This window comes from Cibotium barometz, chromosome 4 (genome assembly GCF_041138505.1).
Source record: "Cibotium barometz isolate CiBa-2024 chromosome 4, ASM4113850v1, whole genome shotgun sequence".
Classification (NCBI taxonomy): Eukaryota; Viridiplantae; Streptophyta; class Polypodiopsida; order Cyatheales; family Cibotiaceae; genus Cibotium; species Cibotium barometz.
The window spans coordinates 33,147,694-33,169,383 of record NC_141049.1 but is presented as its reverse complement, the minus strand read 5'-3'; positions in this window follow the sequence as shown (position 1 = coordinate 33,169,383).

The window sequence follows — 21,690 nt, the reverse complement described above, 5'->3', positions numbered from 1 at the left end:
GCTGCTGCCAGTACTGGAGCAGAAAATCAGTTTATGCTTGTACGGTTTTACCTCACCGAAGATGCTAAACTCTGGTGGAAATAGTGGTGCCATGACAAGAGAGTCACCTAGCATTCTCAAACGTGGGAAGACATCAAGCAGGCCATGAAGGGAAGATATCTTCCCCCATCCCATGAATCCATAAAGATGAATGAGTTTTTTAGTCTTAGAAATTGCAGCTTAACTCTGGAGGACTACTATTCCAAATTTATTACTCTTCGGAAGTATGCCCCAGCCATGACTACTTCCCAGCAAGTGGCTCGTTTCTACCAAGGGTTAGATTCTCACCTTGAAGCAATGAGGCCAAGCACGTTATAGGATGCTCTCATACGAGCAAAGCACCTTGTGAAAGAAATGAGGACTGACAAAGCTATGACTACTTCCCAGCAAGTGGCTCGTTTCTACCAGGGGTTAGATTCTCACCTTGAAGCAATGAGGCCAAGCACGTTACAGGATGCTCTCATACAAGCAAAGCACCTTGTGAAATAAATGAGGACTGACAAAGCTAAGCCTCAAAAGAGATCTTACCCTGAGGCAAATCCTAAAGATCAGCCCTACAAGAAACCCCAACAGAATTTTCCCTACTACAAAGGGCAGCAAAGAAACTCTTTTGTCCCCCACTCATATGCTGCTTCTTCCAAATAAGACCGTATGTGTTTTGAATGTAATGAGTCCGGACACTTTAGGGCCAACTGTCCCAAGCTGGTAATATCATTTCCCCAAGGTGGCAGAGGAAATCAAGGTCGTGGAACCCCTATCCACCAAGGTGCAAGAGGCGGTGGATGTGGCAGAGGCCATGGAGGAGCAGTTGCTAGAACCGCCTGTACTATAAGTGAAGAACCAACCTTGGAAATGGCTAAAGAAGAGCGCACCATTGTCCATGCGGCGATAGAACACCAAGGTCCAAATCAACAATTTGGTGTAATCCAAACCCCAGCCACTCACGGTAAGCCATTCCAGCTTTTGATTGATTGTGGTAGTACCCATTCATTTCTTTCTCCTAGGTGTTTGCAAAAATTAAACTTGGGTCAAAAAACAGGTAGAAGAATGATTGTAGAGTTAGCCAGTGGTGGGAAAGAAGTAGTATCTCGCCACTTTGTAGGAAACCTTGATTTTGAGCTGGGTAATGAGCAAACTCATGGCCACTTTAGAGTCTTGCCATTAGGAATTTATGATGGAATCCTTGGGATGGACTGGTTAATTGCAAACAACGCTAGCATTCACTGTAATCAGGGGAGTATCACTTTTGAAAATGAGCATGGTCAAGTAGTATCCGTTTAGGGAAAAACGGGTAAACCTAAATCTAGGGTAGTCAAGGCAAAACATCTTCTCAAGGGAGCACGTAAGGGTCAGCAAGTTTTCTTAGTCAAGCTCAACAAAGCCATTAAACCTAGTAAGGAGACAGAACCCTCTTGGCTCCAAGAATTCTCTGACATCTTTCCTGAGATGGCTACCGCCTCCTCGAGAAGTAGATCATGAAATCGAGGTGATCCCTGGAGCTCAACCCATCTCAAAAATGCCCTATAAAATGTCCCTCCCTAAAGCCAATTAACTTAAAGAGAAACTTTCCCAACTCATTGAGCAAGGATTTGTATGCCCCAGTAGCTCTCCTTGGGGAGCACCTATTCTTTTCCAAAAGAAGAAGGACGAAACTCTCTGCCTCTGCATAGATTATCAAGGGCTAAAACAAGTCACCTGTCAAGAATAAGTATCCTATCCCTCGCATCGACACCCTCGCATCGACGAGCTTCTTGACAGGCTTCATGGGGCCAAAGTTTTCTCAAAAATAGATTTGAGGTCTGGTTACTATCATATCATAGTCAAGGAAGCAGATATACCCAAGACAGCCTTCAATACCCATTATGGCCACTATAAGTTTATTGTAATGTCGTTCGGGTTAACCAATGCTCCTGCAACATTCAACCGCCTAATGCAAGATATATTCAACATTCAACCGCCTAATGCAAAATATATTCCGTCCTTGCTTGGATGAATTTGTGCTTGTTTTTTTTATAACATCTTAGTCTACTCCAAATCAATGGAAGAGCATGAGGAGCATGTGCATAGGGTTCTGTAACTATTGTGCAGACATAAACTCTATGCCAAGAAGAGCAAATGTACTTTCTTTACTCATTAAATTGAGTATCTTGGGTTCATCGTCGCCAAAGGTGGCATCTCAGTAGACCTCGCCACAAGGTCAAAGATATAGTGGAGTGGCCACACCCTAAATCAGTTTGTGAAGTCATAGGATGGTATAGGATTTTTATCAAAGATTATGCCTTGGTGTAGCTGCACCCTTGACGGATCTTCTTAAGAAGGATTGCAAAGTAGTGTGGCTGCCAATCCATCCAAACAGTTTTGATCAGCTCAAGGTCATTATTACTTTTGCCCCAGTCCTGAAACTTCCTGATTTCACCAAGGAATTTGAAGTGGTTATACTGATGCCAGTAGTCTAGCACTTAGGCCAAGAAAGGAAGACCAGTCGCTTATACTTCCCACAAGCTGAAGCAATATGAAGAAAATTATGCTACCCATGATTTGGAGCTCTTAGAAGTCGTTCATTGCCTCAAATTACGGAGACAATATCTCTTGGGGGGCAAATTCCAGCTTGTAACTAACCACAAAAGTCTGAAGTGGATCTTCACCCAGCCTAACCTCAGCATGCGACAAAGGAGATGGATTGAAATTCTACAAGAATATGACTTCGACATCAAATTCTGTCCTAGGAAAGATAATGTGGTAGTAGATGCACTTAGCCGCAAATCTTTCTTAAGTGCAATTTCAATGCCAAATGATCCCATACTCGTCAAGGTGAAAGAAGTCTCATCTCATGATCCAGATTATCATAGGATGGTGAAGCTAGTAGAAGAAGGGGAAAATTCAGAGAAAGAGAAGAATCTAATCAAGGGATACTCCACTCATGAAGGAACCCTCTACTCACAAGCTATGTATCCCTAAGGATCCTGCTTTAAATCCGCAGCTGAGATTTTTTCGAAACTAGGCCAAGCCTTTCCAACTATGCCAAATCTCTAAAAATTCTCCACTAGTGTCAGAAATAAACCAGTCAAGAAAATGATGACCTTCAAGCCCAACCAGTTTTAAATGAAAAAAATACATAGGTTAATCGGTTTTGTAACTAAAATTTGGAAACTTGGTAAAGAAGAGGAAGGTGCCCGCCCACCACCACGTGAAAGGCACGAGATGTCCGTCCCCAATCTGTGGCGGACAAGGCTTGTCTGCCGGGCAAGGCAAATTGAAAGCACGTGCGTCTGGAAGTCATCACACGTGGACCAGTGTTCGACTAATCTGTGGAGCCTGTTTTGTTGCTGAGAGACGCGATTAAGAAGTATATAAGCAATTATAAGGTAGATTAATTCATCAAATAGCTAATCATTTTGTGATCAGAAAGCTCATATGCATGATTATTATATCGCCTAATACTAGAATTTACGGTGGGTTGAATTCAAAGGCAATCAAATCCAAGTTGATTAGATAGTAGTCAGGGTAATCAAAGACAAGCACATTTATAGGCGATCCACTCATTAGATTGACTGCTTATAATGTATCTCACGATAATTCACAGCGAGATCTGAGCTCAAAATCAGTTATAGATAGCTATTGATCAATCAAAGCGCAATTACTGATCACGCGAAGTGCAATTACTGATCACCAAGGGGAGATTACTGATCATTAAACAGCATTTAGCAATTTTCTTTATTAAAAAAAAAAGAATCAATCGAACTGCGATTATTGTTGGGTCGGTGGTTAGCAGTGCAGAGATTAATTAAGCCGTGATTCAAGGAATTATGCATCACAATGATAATGATCAGTTTCCTGCAGCATGGTATCATTGGAGAGAGGGGTTTGTGGTGCCCCCTGCCGATGTATAGTTCACCAAGCTTAAAAAAATGTATTGAAGTTCATCAAGCTTTAAAAAAATGTATAGTTGATGTGATATTGATGACATCATGGATAGTTCTGCTTTGAATCTGGAAACCAATGAGGAGGTTGCCATCAAGAAGATACCAAATGTTTTTGACAACATGAGAACTCTTCGAGAAATTAAGATCCTCGGCCACAGGAATCACGATAATGTAAGTCATCTAGTGAATAGGATCCTCTTTTTCTATGGTTCTGCATGTGATTTAAAACATAACTACAAATAGTTATATATGTATAACAACACACATAAATTTCACATATCATGCAAGTGTAAATTGTTTTTGCAGCAGTGCAAGTTGAAAGCTTGATCCTTACCATCAAAGGTTTTTGCATGTATTTGGCACAGATTCTTGCTCTTAGAGAGGTCACTCTGCCTCCACAACGAGAGAGTTTCAAGGATGTATACATTGTAACTCAGCTGATGGATGCCGATCTTCACCACATCATCAAAATAAGCCAAGGGCTCACAGAAGATCACTACCAAGCAGGATATACATCCTTTTCAACATCACGAAGGTTCTTATGTGTTAGAGGTACCATTCTGATGTGTTTGAGTTGGTTCTTATGTGTTAGAAGTACCATTCTGATGTGTTTGAGTTGGTTTTCATGTTATACATGTGTACATAGATATATATATATATGGACATGTTTAGATACATAAGTACATACTTACATGTCATTTCATAGATATACAAACACATATTATAAATGTGTATATAGATACATAATGCATACATAGATAGGTACACACATAAATTGGAATGAAGGGATGTAATGCATGAAAAATATGAGTAATCACCATGTAAACATGATGCCTAAGTGTGTTTAGTCTCTCACCAAGAGAATGGAAATAGCCTTCCATAAGCCAAGAGAGAAGCCATGAGCTCCAAGAAACATAAATTTCCATTTCTAAAAATGATCATCAAAAGTTACAACCATGGTCCAAGTCCCCTCTTTTATACATGGACTTGTCCCATGATTAACCCTATTAAATAAAGTTCCTACTTTATTACAAACCATCCCTTCCCAAAGATTTTGTCCTCAAAATCAATAACATGTACAATCTCAAAGTATGAGACTCTAATGTAATCAATGGGAAGTGGTTAAGAGTTCTCAAGTACATCCAAAGCACATATACAATGAAAATCCGGATGTATACAAGTCCACAAAGCTTCAAGCCCAAAGTGTATGAGTGGGACTGTTATGACAGCCCTTCTAGTCGATGAAGACCCTTGAAAATCCTTCATTTAGACTCCATATATTGGGCTGAAAATGATATGTACACTCAGCCATATGTAGCCCACATCATAATCTTTCATTAGGATATGCCATGAAGCTTGTTGGAGTAGAAAAATAGGCCCAATAGTAGACCTTCCTAAAGCTGTCCAGAAATTACAGCATGTATACTTCTCCTCATATTACCCAATTTGCTCAAGTAAACCATACCACTTGGTCACGGAAAGTCATCCACAAGTAAGCCATGTTGTTGGACATACTCCAATGATTGCCAAGTAGCCTCATCCATGGGTAATTGCTTCCATTTGACAAGGTATTCATCAATATTCCGATTCCTCAACTCTCTTGTCCTCTTGCCAATAACCCTCTCCGGCTCATAAATGATCTCACCTTCTTCATTCATGGGTGGAAGCTCTTCCATCTCTTGAGGCAAAGTCTAAAGATCCCATAAACCTCTTAAGGTTAGATACATGAAACACATTATGGATCCTTGTCGAAGAAGGCAAATCCAACTTGTAGGCCAAATCACCAACCCTCTTGATAATCAAGTATAGTCCATAATACCTATGAGCCAATTTTGAGTTGGTTACACCTTTGAGAGTGTTATGCCGACTCTTGGGAAGCTTCAATAGCACATAATCATCCTCTTGAAACTCCACATTCCTTCTATGAACATCCGCATTAGCCTTCATGACATCTTGAGCCTTCTTCATATTGTCCTTGCAAAGTTGAAGAAGTTGTCTCATTCTTTCCAACTCTTCTTTTGCCAATGGATTGACCACTTTGTCTTCATGGAAGGCTATCGATGGCACATGCACTTGATATCCATAGAGAGCCTCAAATGGTGACATGCCAATACTCAAATGCTTGCTTGAATTATGGCAAAATTCAGCAAGATAAAGCCACTCATCCCAAGATGTTTGCATGTCATGACAATAGTGCCTCAAGTACACCTCAAGCCATTTGTTTGTGCACTCCGTTTGCCCATCCGTTTGAGGGTGATAGGCCGTAGATGGAGTGATTTGAGTACCCAAGCTCTCATATAATGACCTCCAAAAAGTCCCCATGAACTTGGTATCTCGATCACAAACTATGTCCATCTCCTTTTCGGTAAGCTTTCTGCTTTTAAATGCAATGACTCCATGCTCTTGATACAAAACTGCCCCAATTCCTCTACCACTTGCATCCGCCCTCACATAAAATGTCTTTGCAAAATCCGGACATACAAGTATAGGGGCTGAAGTGAGCAACTCCTTGAGCTCATTGAAGCTCTTGTTGGCAATGGAATCCCAAAAGAAAGCCTCCCTCTTGAGCAAGTCGGTAAGAGGTGCCGCAATGGATGCATAATGTTGCATGAATCTTCTATAGAAAGAAGATAATCCCAAAAATCCTCTCAATTGAGTTGTATTGCTTGGTGTTGGCCACTCTTTGACACATGCCACTTTCTTAGGATCAGCCCTTATGCCATTCTCACCCACCAAGTGTCCAAGATATTCCACTTCATTGACCATGAATGTGCATTTGCTCTCCTTTGCATAAAGCTTGTGCTTCCTCAACACTTCAAACACTTGCTTCACATGACATAGATGTTCCCCTTTGCTCTTGCTATAGATCAAGATGTCATCGAAGAACACTAGCACAAACTTGAAAAGAAGGGGAGCCAATATCCAATTCATCAATGCTTGAAAAGTGGCCGGAGCATTTGTAAGACCAAAGGGCATCACCATGAAGTGAAACAATCCCCTTTCCGTCCTAAATGTTGTCTTCTCTTCATCACCTTCCTTCATCCTTATTTGATGATATCCCGATCTCAAATCAATCTTGGTGAAGAACTTTGCCCCTTTGAGCTCATCAAGAAGATCATCAATGCGAGGTATGGGATACCTATTCTTGATTGTGACCTTGTTCAAGTCACGATAATCAATGCACATGCGAAAGGATCCATCCTTCTTCTTCACCAAGAGAACGGGAGATGCAAATGGAGATTGTGAAGGTTGAATAAGACCCATAGCAAGCAAATCTTGCACTTGCTTAGCCACTTCCTCTCTTTCTACCTTAGACAAACGGTAAGGAGTCTTGTTGACAACCTTTGCATTCGGTTCAAGTACTACGGCATGGTCAATCTCCCTCTTAGGTGGTAGACTCTTTGGCACTTGCAAAATATCTTCATACTCCTTAAGAAGAATTGCCATTTCCTCATCTATGTGCTGTCCACTGCCTTCCATCCCCTCTTGGGTAACATGTAACACATAGATAGTGCCAAAAGCCTTAATCTCTTTCTTGAGTCGCCTTGGAGTGATCAAAGAGAGCTTCTTAGGTGCATTTGCAGCAAGTACCACTTGTTGCCCATGATGTAGAAAGCTCATGAAACCTTTTTGAAGGTTCATGTGAATGTCACCAAGTGAAGCCAACCAATCACACCCCATGATAATGTCGATGGGACCCATATCCAAAACCACCAAATCACCTTCCCAAGTGTATGAAGAGGATAAAACCACTTTTGTAGAAGGGCAAACCAAGCTAGTCTTCTCACTTTCCCCATTTGCCACTTGCACTAACGTTGTAGGTGTCTTCTTTGTGTTGAGTTTGAGAGAGTTGATGGATTTAGAGTTGATGAAGCTATGAGTGCTCCCGGAATCCACAAGAATATGTGCAACCCTCCCATTGATGGTCCCCACCAACCTTAGTGTACTTGGGTTCTTGCAACCCGCCAACAACTCTTGCGAGATAGAGCATATGCAAGCTGAAATTTCTGCGTTGGTAGGCATGTCTCCGTCCACAAGGCTTTCCTTAACTCCACCTCCCGGATCAAACGGAAACTCACCATCCTCCGTGATGAAAGAATGGTCTTCAAGTGACTCCTCATGTGCTTCTTCATTGCAATCCTCCCATTCCTCAATGTCATGAGAGTCATCCTTGTTCTCTTCCTCATCCATGAGGATCATAGTGGCCACAATCTTCTTTGATTTGCACACATGCCCGGGTGACCACCTCTCTTTGCACTTGAAACATAGCCCTTTGCTTCTCAACTCCTCAATCTTTGGATCATCCATTCTTTGAGTCTTCTTGAAGGGTTGAAAGGGCTTCTTCTTCATGAAGTCACTACTCTTTTTGGCATCAAATTGATGTATCCCATTCTTTGGCTATCCACCCCCAAATGATGTAGGAGTTCTTGGATTAGAGGATGGTAATGTAGAGGTAGGACCTTTCCCAAAATTGTAAGAAGTAGTGGTTGGTTTGAGTGTGTCTTTGGTGAAGGTCATGGGCTGAGACCTCTTGTACTTTGGCTCATAGAGTTCGGCTAACCTCATAGCTTCTTTGAGAGAGCTAGGCCTTTGAGCCGACACATCCGCCTTGATGAAGTGTTCAAGCCCATGCACAAACTTTTTCATCTTCATGTCTTCACTCAAGCCTTCCACGTACATTGAAAGCTTCAAAAATCTCTTGATGTAACCTCTCACCATCATCCCCTTTTGAGAAAGCTCATACCATTCTTCATGGTATCAGTCGAGCACTAAGGGTGAAATGAAGGCCAAGTTCATCTCCCGCTTTAATCCTTCCCAAGTTGATGGTGTGTTCCCTTGTTTGACCAAGTGCCTCCACCATTGATGAGCATAATCTTCAAGATGTAAGGAGGAAAATTGTACCATATCATGCTCACTTTTTGGGTAAAGTTGGAAATAGGTGTCAAGCTTGGTAGCCCACTCCTCCAGCTCTTGCGGAGATGACCCGTCACCTTTGAACTTCGATAGTGAGATTTTGTCTTTGACATCCTTGGAAGATATGTGGGATGGGTTATCATGTTGGGTAGAGGGCTTGAATCTTTGCATCTTTGAGTATGACTCCATAAATTGTGCAAAGTCTTTGTAATCCCTCTTGATGATATTCGACAATTCCATCCACTTCTCGTGAGCATCCCTTTGTCTTTGGGCAAAGGACATTTGATTCCAATCGAGTGCAATCTCCTCATTATTCACAAACACCTCATCCTCTTCCCTTGAATGCATTGCCCTAGAAAAGGTAGGACCCTTTGATGCATTGAGGGTGAGACAAACCCGAATGAAAAGAAGGAGGAAACATGTCCTTAACAAGATGTCTCCGTGCATCCGCCATGAATCCCCGAGTGGATGCTCCCAATGGATCCTCTTGTACGGCCTTCATGGAATCCTCATTCAAGATGCCCTTGCCTTTTCTTTGCTCATAGTCACCATAATTCCCATGCTTTTCTTGTGCTTGAGACTTCCCAAACTTGTCCTCCATCACACCAATCCGTGAGGATAATGTTTCAAAATGAGAATCAAGCTTGGAGTCTAAGGTCTCCAACCGTTGTACAAGCATTTGCATGAGGGTGTCATGGTTAACCGCCGCTTGTGTCCCTTGAGAAATTTGATTATGTACATTGCCCCCATTGTCTTCATTGATGAATGCATCCCTTGCATCCATATTACCTTCCATGTCCTCATCACCAATGATCATTTCTTGCACAACATCCCCACCCTTGCGTGGTCTTCCCTTCGGCATAGTGAAGAAATGCAAGATGTTGGTAGAATGCCCAAATGATGTCGGAATTGGACAAAAGAAGGTTCTATGGGTAGGTAATGGTGTCTACTATCCTCCCAAATGAACACAGTAAGAATTAGGTGTGGGCAAGTACTCTCTGTTTTAGGGTTTGTGCGGGACAGCTGAAAGTAGTAATTTGGCTCTAAAACGCAAAATATATGTCGGAATTAGGATTTTGACGGCTCTATAGAAAGCTAACGGAAGATAGAACCTACCCCTAAAAGCATTTTGATTCAGTCAAAGTGGAAGTATATTTTGTTTGACTTTGACCAGAAAGTCAACATGACTACTTTGACCGAGATTGTGATATCCGATTAAGGGGTTCTCTATGGCTCATTTGAAAACTCTCAAGGAGTAGAATAGAGTCGTGTAATCACTTGGACCTAATCCCAAAAACCCTAGGACTGAATTAGGGTTTTGTAAAATCCCAGAAATTCCCAAAATTCGGTCCCAAAGCTCAATCCGGCTACAAATGATTGGTGTTTCTCCCCTTGGTAGTTGTGAATAACTCTTCAAGTGTATCCATGGGGTAAATCTCCAATCAATAAGCTTGTTTGGCTCCCTTGTTGGAAAAATTCCGCCAGAGTCTCCTTTGTAATTGGAACCAAATCTCAAATGAAAATGCAACTTCTCAAATCACAATGCAATACTCTTTGTATCCCACAATGTCATGAAAGATCATATGTACTCTTTTTCCATCAAAGAATTTGCAATATCCACACAATATGACGGAAAAGTGGCCCATTGCTCAAATGCATCCACAAAGTCGATGGTGAGGATTGTTGAGGACGCGCGTTGAAGCTTGCCGATCTCCCGGCCAAGCTCTTCTCACCCCTTCACCGAGTTTTCCTCCAAGGTGAAGGTTGAGGCCATTTCTTCACACCGGTGTACCTAATCCCCCTTTGTACCGCTTTACCAAGCAATCACGGCACAAAGAGTTCAAGCCATTCTCCCCTTGGCCTCTCCAACTAATGCCAAGGTACCCTCACACATTGCTAGATTCTATAGAAACTTGAAGTGGTAGCAATGGTGAGTGTAGGTACAAAATGATGTGGATAATATCAAATGATAGAACAAGTTTGTTGGCTTACAAGTATTGAGCATGACTCATGCCCTTTTACAATTTAGAACTCATCAATAAAGCATGGACTCATGCCTCAATCCATCATCCAAAAGCTCCAACACAAACCAACAATTCACAATGCCCTCACCATGGCATTTGCATAAGCATTTGTTAACCACAATCAAGGCATTTGCAATGGCATTCCAACAATCCCTTTCGCATCATATTGACAAATTCATGCTTCCAAAACTTATGCTCTCTTATGCCCATGTGTAAAACATAGCATTGGCATGGCTATGTATAGCATCCATAGTGTCTATATGGCATCAAGATGAGCATGAGGGACTCCAAAAACATTGCATAAGCTTGCTATTCCATCAATGGCATGCCAAATGAGACATAATAAAGAAAATCCCCCAAAATGTGATCTATGAATTGGCCAAGCTCATGTGGAATCAATTCCTTTCACCATTGCCATCAATAATGCATGGAGAAGCAATATTGGCATGTGAATGGTCAAGCTTTAATGGTTAATTTCTGAAAATTAGGGGAGTTTGAATGTGTCCAACCCTAATCCATTCCCAAGCTCCACCAAATGCTTCAAACTTGCAAGGGATTGATCAAACCACTCACCAATGTCATCCGGAAAGCTTCAATGGTAGAAAATGTTGAAGAAGCCTCTTGTTGAAGAAAAACGTGGCCCCTTTTTGCTCCCTGATTTGCAGCCATTAAAGACCTCCCATGTGCAAAGAAGAGGGCTTGAAAGAAGCTTCAAACAATGGCTAAGCTTCATAGCTTGGAGGAGGCATGGAAGAGGCGACGAAATCAGCGAAATTCAGCCACGAAATTCAGTGTGGAAGTGAAAAATCAGCCCCATTGCTAGTCTCCATGCTCATTGAGAGAAGAAATCACCATAATATGATGCTTGCAGCCATCTATGTTGAGTAGAACTTGGCAATGAAAGCTCAACTTTCAGCCATGGAGAAAGGTTCACAAGCTCCCAAATCTTGAGAAAAAATTTGCAAGAAAGAGGCTCAAATGAAAGATCTCAAGAAGCTCTACAAAAGCCCTAAGGTTTGGCATCAAAACGGGTAGAGGAAGAGCATCCCATGGCTATGGAAAGCTTGAGGAAGAAGAAGATGATTACTAAACATGATTAGCAGAAAAGTTAATTGCAATTAGTCACTTGCCCTAAGTTTTGGCCCTATTGCCCCAAATTTTTGGTCCAGAGGCCCAAAATTTGGTCCAAAAATGGTAAAATTAGCCAAAATCACTCAAAATTCAAGCAATTTCCATGAAATGCTCACCATCTCCATGAGATTAAGCAAGATTAGAGAAGATTTGTCAAGAATCACTCAAGGATTACAAGAAAATGGAAAAAAAATGAAAGAAACTCAAATTTTCAAGCAAATTTTCCCAACAACCCATGCATGCCCATGATCAAAATCAAGAGCTCTGATACCAATTGGAATGAAGGGATGTAATGCATGAAAAATATGAGTAATCACCATGTAAACATGATGCCTAAGTGTGTTTAGTCTCTCACCAAGAGAATGGAAATAGCCTTCCATAAGCCAAGAGAGAAGCCATGAGCTCCAAGAAACATAAATTTCCATTTCTAAAAATGATCATCAAAAGTTACAACCATGGTCCAAGTCCCCTCTTTTATACATGGACTTGTCCCATTATTGACCCTATTGAATAAAGTTCCTACTTTATTACATAAATGCATACAATGTATGTATGTACCTATTTATATACATATATTACATTAAGCTTGCTTATATACAGCATGTATTGTTTCAAATAAAACCTGGCTTTTCTTATATCCTTATTGAATATAACATATGGATTTAGAGTGGAATGTCTTTGAGAGCATTGCTATATGAACTTTTTCAGTATTTCTTGTAGTTGCTTGGGGGATTGAAGTATTTTCATTCGGCAAATGTGCTTCACCACGATCTAAAGCCGAGCAATCTGCTAGTTAGTGAGGACTGTGATTTGAAGATTACAGATTTTGGCCTGGCAAGAACATTCTACAAGTCGAATTTGATGACTCAGTATGTGGTGACAAGGTGGTACATGTCACCAAAGTTGCTTCTCAATTCAAAGTGCTACAGTGCAGCAGTTGACATGTGGTCTATTGGCTGCATTCTCATGGATCTCTACAACAAAGAGCCTCTCTTTCCAGGAAACGATTATGTTCACCAGTTCAGCTCAATCACGGAGGTAGTTATATGTATGGCTATGATTTACCATCATGATTTCACTACAAGGGATCGGGCTCATACCCGCGCTCCTAGCCGCTAAAAATGACTTGTGAAAAAAAGTAGCAGGCCCATGTATCAGCGCGTGTATCATCGTGTCCAGAGACATGCGTGTAAAAGCGCGTGTATAGGACTACTCAGACGTGCTCATACATGGGTGTATACACGCGTTCTGTTCAGTTCAGATGCATTTAGACGCGTTCATACATGCGTCTATACACGCGTTTTGTTATTTTAGATGCGCTTATACACGCGTATTTCTCAGTTTTGACGCGTTTATACACGCGTGTATTACAGATTATCCGCGTATATACACGTGATTTTTAGCAGTTCTGACGCATTTATACACGCGAACAGAGAGCAAAAAAAAAATCCAGAGAGTGCTATTTGGTGCCTGAATACTGTTCCAGCATTCTAGCACCCAATAACACTCTCTGGTGGATTTTTTTTTGGTGCATTATTAGACCATCCACGAAGAACATATGCACGAGGGAGATTAAGACAAGAACGACATGAATGCATACATTGTCAATACACGATTCAAGACAGACATGAATGTAATACTATCGATTCACGATTTAATATTACTATCAAAATTTCACACATATATACAAGGGAGTCCATATCTCGAAGTAGCCCATGGCTTCAGTTTACAAAAAAATATATACAACCACATCCTCAATATGGAATGTGATACTGTAAGTCTGAGTACTACTCAGACCCAGATGATGACTCGGTTCTCCCTCCATGCTCAGATGAGCTCACATCGGTCGGAATGTCCGATGAGTGGTGCTCACGTCCACCCTCTGCAGTGGCGGCGGGTGGATCATCACAGCAGCTTGTGCCTGTTCAAGTAATATATAGTATATAAGTATATATATATGTAATTCAATAAACCAAAATCATTTGTTTAGAATTTTCAAGTACCTGTCGACCGTATGGTCTCATGGCCATCTCAAACTGCGCGTCCGTAATACGTCCCTCGGCTCTGAAGATGGCCCACGTGTCACGTCTGCTATGCCGGCAAGCATACGCAATATCGTGGGTTGTGGGCTTCCTCCCCGTAACCCGTCGCTGTTTCATAATCAACACAATTTGTAAGATTAAAACAATCATAGAATCAATGAATTAAGTAAACAATCAAATAAAGTGGCAAGATACTTACGAACTCTGCCTCCCATGACTCGATGCCGCCAGATCCGAAATGCGAAGATCCAATGGTCTCCATCTGGATCCGTCGTGCCTCCACATGTTGCCTGGTCTTCACGCCACCCTCTGCTCGTTTCTTTGCCTCCTTCCACTCGCGTTTGTGCGCAGTGGCAGGTTTCTCGGCAGAATAGCCACCCGCAGCTACATTTAGCCGGTCATCGTACGCGAGTTTTTTAAGGTGAGATCTTTTATTACTTAAGATCTCCCTTATTCGCGTCCTTTCCCATACATCCGAGAATGTAGCATGTGGGGGATTGGGGTACCGACTATGTACATCCTCTATCACCTCCCCAACTAATCGACTATTTTGATCTTTAAATTTAATAAAACAATTTCTATACGAGTTTGATACTACCCCACGCATGTACTCTCTCCCCCTTGCATCCATCACTATCCCGCCCCTATCCGTCACATCATAGTAGATCACTCTCTCCACCTCTCTCATCTCCTCCTCTTCTGAACTGTCTCCTCTAACTCTTCTCCCTCTATCTCCTCTCTCACCGCGTGCCCTACTACCTCCCCCACCTCCCCCACCAAAGCACCCGCCGCATCCTCCACTCCCACTCTTCCTACTGCTCTGCGGGTGGAGTCACGACTGGGGGATTGTCTACGTGACGATGGCTGTGAGCCCTGACGTGACGGTGGCTCTGATGAGGGAGCACCTGATGCTGGCTGTGAGGGTGTGCATGAGTGTGTCTGGGAGGAGGTATGTCTCCTCGGTGGACGTGGAAGAGGAGAAGATGCATGCCGTCTCGTCAGACTCGTAGGCATAGACGGCACTGGAGTGCCCTGGATACTCACGGTAGGGGTATAGACACCAGGTAGGGAAGGAGGGGGATGGGCATACATATACTCTGTAAGCTCAACTAGACCAGGATGGCGCCCAAAATGATTTAGCATCTCCATCAGCCAATTGCTGTACGCAAATGGATCGGATGAAGAACCTGGAATATCCATAAAGAACCTGCAAAAATAATCCTCATGTACATCATGGGCTGTCTCTTGACTCACACAAATATCATCATTCAAGTCACCTATCAGCCTGCAAACCATAGAAACAGGAAACGCAGTCTCGTATATACACCTGTCCAGAAACGCGTGTATACACCCGTCAAAAAATGCGTGTATACACCCGTCCAGAAACGCGTGTATATCCACGTGAAAAAACTCTGCAGATAGGATACACGCGCTTTTACACGCGTTTCTACACGTGACCTGTGCAAAAAAAAATTTGAAAGGGACCGACCTCCGACAAAGTGTCCTTATAAAAGGACCACTGTCGCCCTTGTCAAAATCGTTCACCCAAAATCGTGTACACAGAAGCAAAAGGACGGAGACAAACCCAAAAAGCAAAGAGAAAATAGCATAAACAAATCTTTATGCATAAAGCTTGCAAGAAGGCTATGCATAGAGCTTGCAATAAGCCTATGCAAGCTCTATGCAAAGTTTCATGCAAGATTTATGTATAAAGCTTACAAGAAGGCTATGCATAGAGCTTGCAATAAGCCTATGCAAGCTCTATGCAAAGTTTCATGCAAGATTGCAAGCCTATACAAGCTTTATGCATAAGCTCTATTCATGAGCTTTATGCATAAACTCTATGCAAGCCTATGCATAAATCTTGCCGATAAGTCTGTGCATAAGCTTGCAAGAAGCCTAATGCATCAAGCTAAACCTAAACCCGACACCCAAGGGTGCACTAAACAAAGAGTTTGCATTAAATAATACAAGATCTACCTACCTCCCCATCTTATGGTTTCTTGTATGCTCGGGGGGTTCACCTAAAAATATGTAAGTATTCCACGTGAGTTCAAATGAAGGGGTTTTTCAATTCAAAATTTTAAGGTAAATTTATAGACTTACAATTACAAAAGGGTTTTTTTATCGATTTTGAAAAAAAAAACCTATAATTCTATAAAGAAAAAGGGGTCAATTTATTCATTAAAAATTCACAGGTAAGGGGTTTTTTAAATACCCCTTAAACTCATGTGATACATAGGATTTCTTAGTAGTGCACCCCCCAAGATTATATTCAAGGAAAAAAAAGAAAAGAAAAAAAAACATAAGCACCAAGGGTTTATGGTCCATACCTGAAAGTGAATGGGATTATTTAAAGAACTTGACCTGCAAATACACACAACACAAGAAAACCAACAAGAGAAAATCATACCACAATAGAGCTAAGGAAGGAAAAGGAAACAAAGGCAATGAACCTTGACACCATTACCTTGAGTAGTGAGAGAAGGAGAAGAGAAGGAGAAGAAGAAATAAACCTGCAAAACAAAATAAACACACACATCGACATACACACACACACACACACACACACACACACACACACACACACACACAAATTAGTAAGTCCATGGCAACAAGGAGGGAAACATGAAAAAAAAGGTGGGGATGAGGAGTCTCCACTTGTGGATCCAACCCAAATTCTCAAGAAAAGAGGAATAACAATCGTGTGGCAATGTTCTGTAATTTTACAGGTACCAGTATAAGCGTTAATATGGACACTGATATTATCGATATATACGTTGTGATGAGAGGAGTCTACAACTGAAATCAAACATGATGTATGGGAACATACAATGTATATATGAAGGTGAGTAGTGAATCCTAGGTGGCCAAAGTGGATAAGGGCAAGTGCAAAAAACCAAAATGGAAGGTGTATGGGTGAACAAAGGAAGCAGGCAACACAACTTTCTAGAAGGTATCAAGTGGCAATGGGCCTAAGAGGGGCAATTGGGAATATTTTCAAGGAGATAGCAGAAAGACCACATGAGAGAGAAGCAAGAGAGTGAAGAGTGAGTAAAGAGAGTGGGTGAAGCGACTAAAGTGAAAAGACTACCTACTACAGATAAAGGTCTTACAGTTTTCGAAGGTTGAAGAAGTGAGATTCAGTATAGCATAGGTGAAATTGGATAAGCCAAAGCAAAGGATGAGTTGTGGACCAAAGAATCAGATAGGAGTTGGTTTCCCTGATTTTTATGTGGCAACTCTGTTAGAGACATGACAGTCCAATTTTATTCAATTGTAGCTGGTGTCGGTCAGCTGAGTGTTGATTTGCGTCTGTTTGGGAAGACTTACTTTTTGTGGTTGTTAATTCATTGTAGTGTGAATTTTTGGGTGAAGTTGATGCTTAGGGAGAGTAATTGTTGGGGTCAACTGAGTACTGATTTGCATCTGTTTGGGAAGACCTGCAGTTTGTGGTTGTTAATTCATATTGGGGTGTGAATTTTTGGGTGAAGTTGATGCTTAGGGAAAGTAATTTGTTGGGGTCTACCTATGAAGGATCCTCAAATTTTTAGTGTGTTCTTCTGATATATTTGAACCCATGTCTCAGGAAAAAGACTGTCATTATTTTTGTGAAGAGAACTAGGAGTTAAAAGCTTGAATCGGTTTCGTTATTGATGAGAATTTGTGGTATGGAGCTTGATTTGAATTGTTTTGATTTAGTTTCTTGAAATATAATAGCTACGCATGTATGTCTATTGTCTTGGGAGTCAAAGCTGACTTGGAGTTGAATCGGTCACATCATCAACTAAGAGAATGTAGTCAGACAGGGTCAGAAGGATGTCTACAGTCATCTATGCATCAAGGGTGATCGGCAAGAGAGGTAGAAGGGTCGATTTAATCACTTTGGGTTGAAGGGAAGTAGTTATGAGTCCCATTTGATAGTCAGAATATTGACAATAGTTAGTAGGTAGCGGTCGGCTACTATCAGTAGTCAAACAGTTAGGTTTGTTGGCTAATTGGTCGTTCAAAGTCAGCTGCAACTTGGTTACAATCAACTGAGTGTTTATAGGGTTGTATCTTTATGTGGTTTGAGTGTTTAGAGGGTCTAGAGGTGTACTTTGGACTTTGTCATCTTCTATGGCTAAGGGTGCACTCCTTGGATGGTTTGATTCAAATTGGTTGTTGGTAGGCTGGAGACCTGGATACTCGACATTTGACCACTAGTTGTGTTTTTTCACTTGGGTTGAGATCCATTTCATGGAGCAATAAATAGCTGTAAGATTCCTCCCCAACCTCTCAAGATGTTCAGTTTCTTCCCCCGTAATCAATCCCCTTTTCAGAATAATAAAAGATCTTGTTTCTACCTGTTTTGGCCTAGAGACAGAAAATGTTCTAGAGAGAGGTAACTCAAGTTTTAGATATCTTTGGATGGAAAATATCCTTTCTTATTTAACTAAATTCCCCCAAATCAGAAGTTTAAAAAGAATTTCCTAAGGTGCATTAGAAATAAATTATAATCTGCTCAAAAGACCTTAGCCTAAGGGTCCAAATTTTCAGAAAAAATTGGATTAAGATTCTGAGGGACATATTGTTAACCTATGACGGACAATGAGACGTACTATGTTTTACGTCATGTAATTAGTTTAACTATTCTGAGTCATGGGCCGGGCTTGTCGGCACCATATGTTAAGAATGAAGGGATTGGGTGATCGCCGATGAGAGGCGCACCTTGAATATCAGTAGGATAAGGGTTAGGATCGACCGGCCATGTATGGGCACCCAAGTGTGAATGGCCAAGTCACCTATAAGAGTCAAATGTAACCCTAAAATCCTCATTCTCATGTGTTGTGAATACAAGAGTGCTCTTGCATTATCTCCTTGGTTTCCTTCTCCTGCGTGTGAGAGAGAGAGAGAGAGAGTGAGAGAGAGCGATCGAGCGGCACTGTGTAGCGGCACGGCGGCGGAGAGGTGGTAGAGCGGCGACGGCGGCTCCTTCTTCACTGCTGCGACGCGGGAATCCTTCAAGGCGGCGGTTAAGCGGTGAGTGACACACCCTTTGCATTCTGTTTGAGCTTCCTTCCCTGGTTGTATGCTTGCAGCCATTCGTGGCTCGCATACGGTGCTCGGCAAGTCCCCAGCTACGACCTGTGCGGCAAAAGCGCACATTTTTGGCGCCACTGCTAGGGAACTGCCCTCCTGCACCAAGCTCCAGTCTGCAGCTCGGGCTGCTGCGTGAAGTTTAATTTACACTGTAGGAAAGCGTCTGTGTGTTTATTGTTGAGGTGTTTCTGTGCTTTGCAATCCGTTTCTGCAATTTGTCTTCTACATTTCTGTTTCTTTTGTTATTTTTCCGCTCCGCGTGTGGGCGTGCATTCTGTTATCTGGTTTTCTGCGTGTGAGGGGGGATTTCTGAATCCCTAGACCGGTGCTGTGTGCGAACTGCACCGCGGCCAAGGTTGAACCCTAGATAGAAACCCTAGAAAACTTATCTCAAAAAAAAAGAAGGAAAAAAGGAAAAAATTAATTTTAAAAAAATTTAAAAAAATAAAAAAATAAATTTTATTTCTAAAGAAAAGAAAAAACCAAACGTGTGGAGAGGAAAGATTTTTTAATTGGAGAAAAAAATTTTGAAAAGAAAAACCCCCAATTGACCCCGACCTCGGTCTTTTGATATATATATAGGAGAGTTAGCCTCCATAGCTTTCTTTCAAGTGAGAGCTTATGGAAAGTTGTGCCCTATATGTAGCCCACTCCCCAAGGAGTAAAGTGAGCATGTGGGATAAAGCCCTCACCCTTTCCTCCACAAGCAAATAGGCTTTTGCCCCTTCCCCCATAGGGAAACGGACTGTTTTGAGGACCACAGGAGCTCTGGATAGGCGAACACGGTGCTGTAAAGCACGCTAGGACCCTTTAAACGATACACTCGTTTTGAGCTATCACACGCCCTAGTCCAAGTTTGACCGTAAGTAAGGGGGTCAAAAACGAGTTAAAAACAATCTAAAAACAAGTAAAAACGGGGTGCGAAACACCTAAGAAACCACTTGTGTGAGTTTCAAGGGTAGTTACCAAGGCACGTAGGGTACCCACGTCACATGCATCTACGTTCTGGTCGGGTGCTAAAGCCTGAACCACTAGAAAGCGTTTCAGTCTACGCAGACTCACACCATCCCTCCACGTCGGCTGGAACCCAAGGGAGTGCAACCCAAGATCCACGAATAGTGGATAGTGACTCGTCCTCTGACTCAAAAGCCATGGAAGGGCACCCTACCAAGAACCCTGAGGAAACAAGCCAAAACATGCCAATGTGGGCCCCACAACCCGGATCTAGCATGTTTAGTCGTCTAATAGAGACCTTTAGTAGAGCTACACGCTCTGAACATGCGACAAGCGAAGTAAATGAGGAAGGAGGGGTAGTAGATTCGCCATTCACATCTTATGTAGACCCTACACTCCCAAAGAGTGTCCATGTGGATATTCTACCCACTTCGTTTAATGAGGGCCCTACTGAGCTACCACCTTCCGACGCGCCTCCTAAAGTAGAGGTTCCTAGAAGCCAATCCATAAGAAGTGACATTGCGTCCACTTCAAGAGAACCGTTTGGCACACCAAGTCTAGATGGGATATTTCTCAATGAAAACTGGGAATATGATCTACATACAGAAACTCTAACTGACCTATATACGGGTTACACATACCATGTAGGTTGGTTAGAAGTCCTACGATCTATATCTAGCGCCACTAATCTAGAAGAGCAACAACACATGATATGTGAGACTTATTCATAGAATTATCCAATTTGAGAGGCAAAATAGGGGAGTGAATGTAGTTTCCACTGGCCCTATGAGATTTTTGGATACGGGCAAGGCCAAACAACCAACCCTATCACAATTGGAGACTCCCTCTCGGTGAGTCCCATAGACCCTTCGTATGTAGTTTCGCTTGGAGTCTCAATGCAGGTTGAGCCCACGAGCAGTAACTTTAGCTTTCCAACCTTGGCTCAACTTTCCATTAAGGAATCCACAATGCCTACCCCAATGATGAGCATAACGGAAAGTGCACCTGTTACCGCTGTAGTTAGTACGATGCCGCAACCTAGCGGAACAGTACATACAACAGTGCGTGCCGGTGCCTATCAACCATATGTACCTATCGCTACTCATGCTCATGTAGCTCCTACGCCTCTTAGTATGCCAATGGCATATGCTCTATGACCGCCTTATCACAACCCTTATCCAAGAGGAGCTAGGCCTAGCCACATATTATATCCTACGTCATTTGCCAACATACTCAGACCAACGCCAACTCCTATCAGCCAGGCTATCCCAGAAGTGCCTCCACCAGCTATGCCTGCTCACCTAGGTGATCTCGCAGCGTTTGCTCAGACGATCGGACGATCTATTGTGGAAAACATGCGGGGTATGCCTGAGAGAGAACCTAGAAGCAAGGCAGTACAAGTGGCTAAGCTCACTCAAAACTTCAGTGGTAACGAGGATGTTAGGAAGCACATTGAAGTCTTTGAACACATGTGTGATTCCTTGGAATAGCACAATGAGTTGCATAAGTGTAAAGCCTTAGGCTTAACCACCTTGAGTGGGAAGGCTAGAGATTAATTTGCTGCTACTCTAGAAGGTGGGG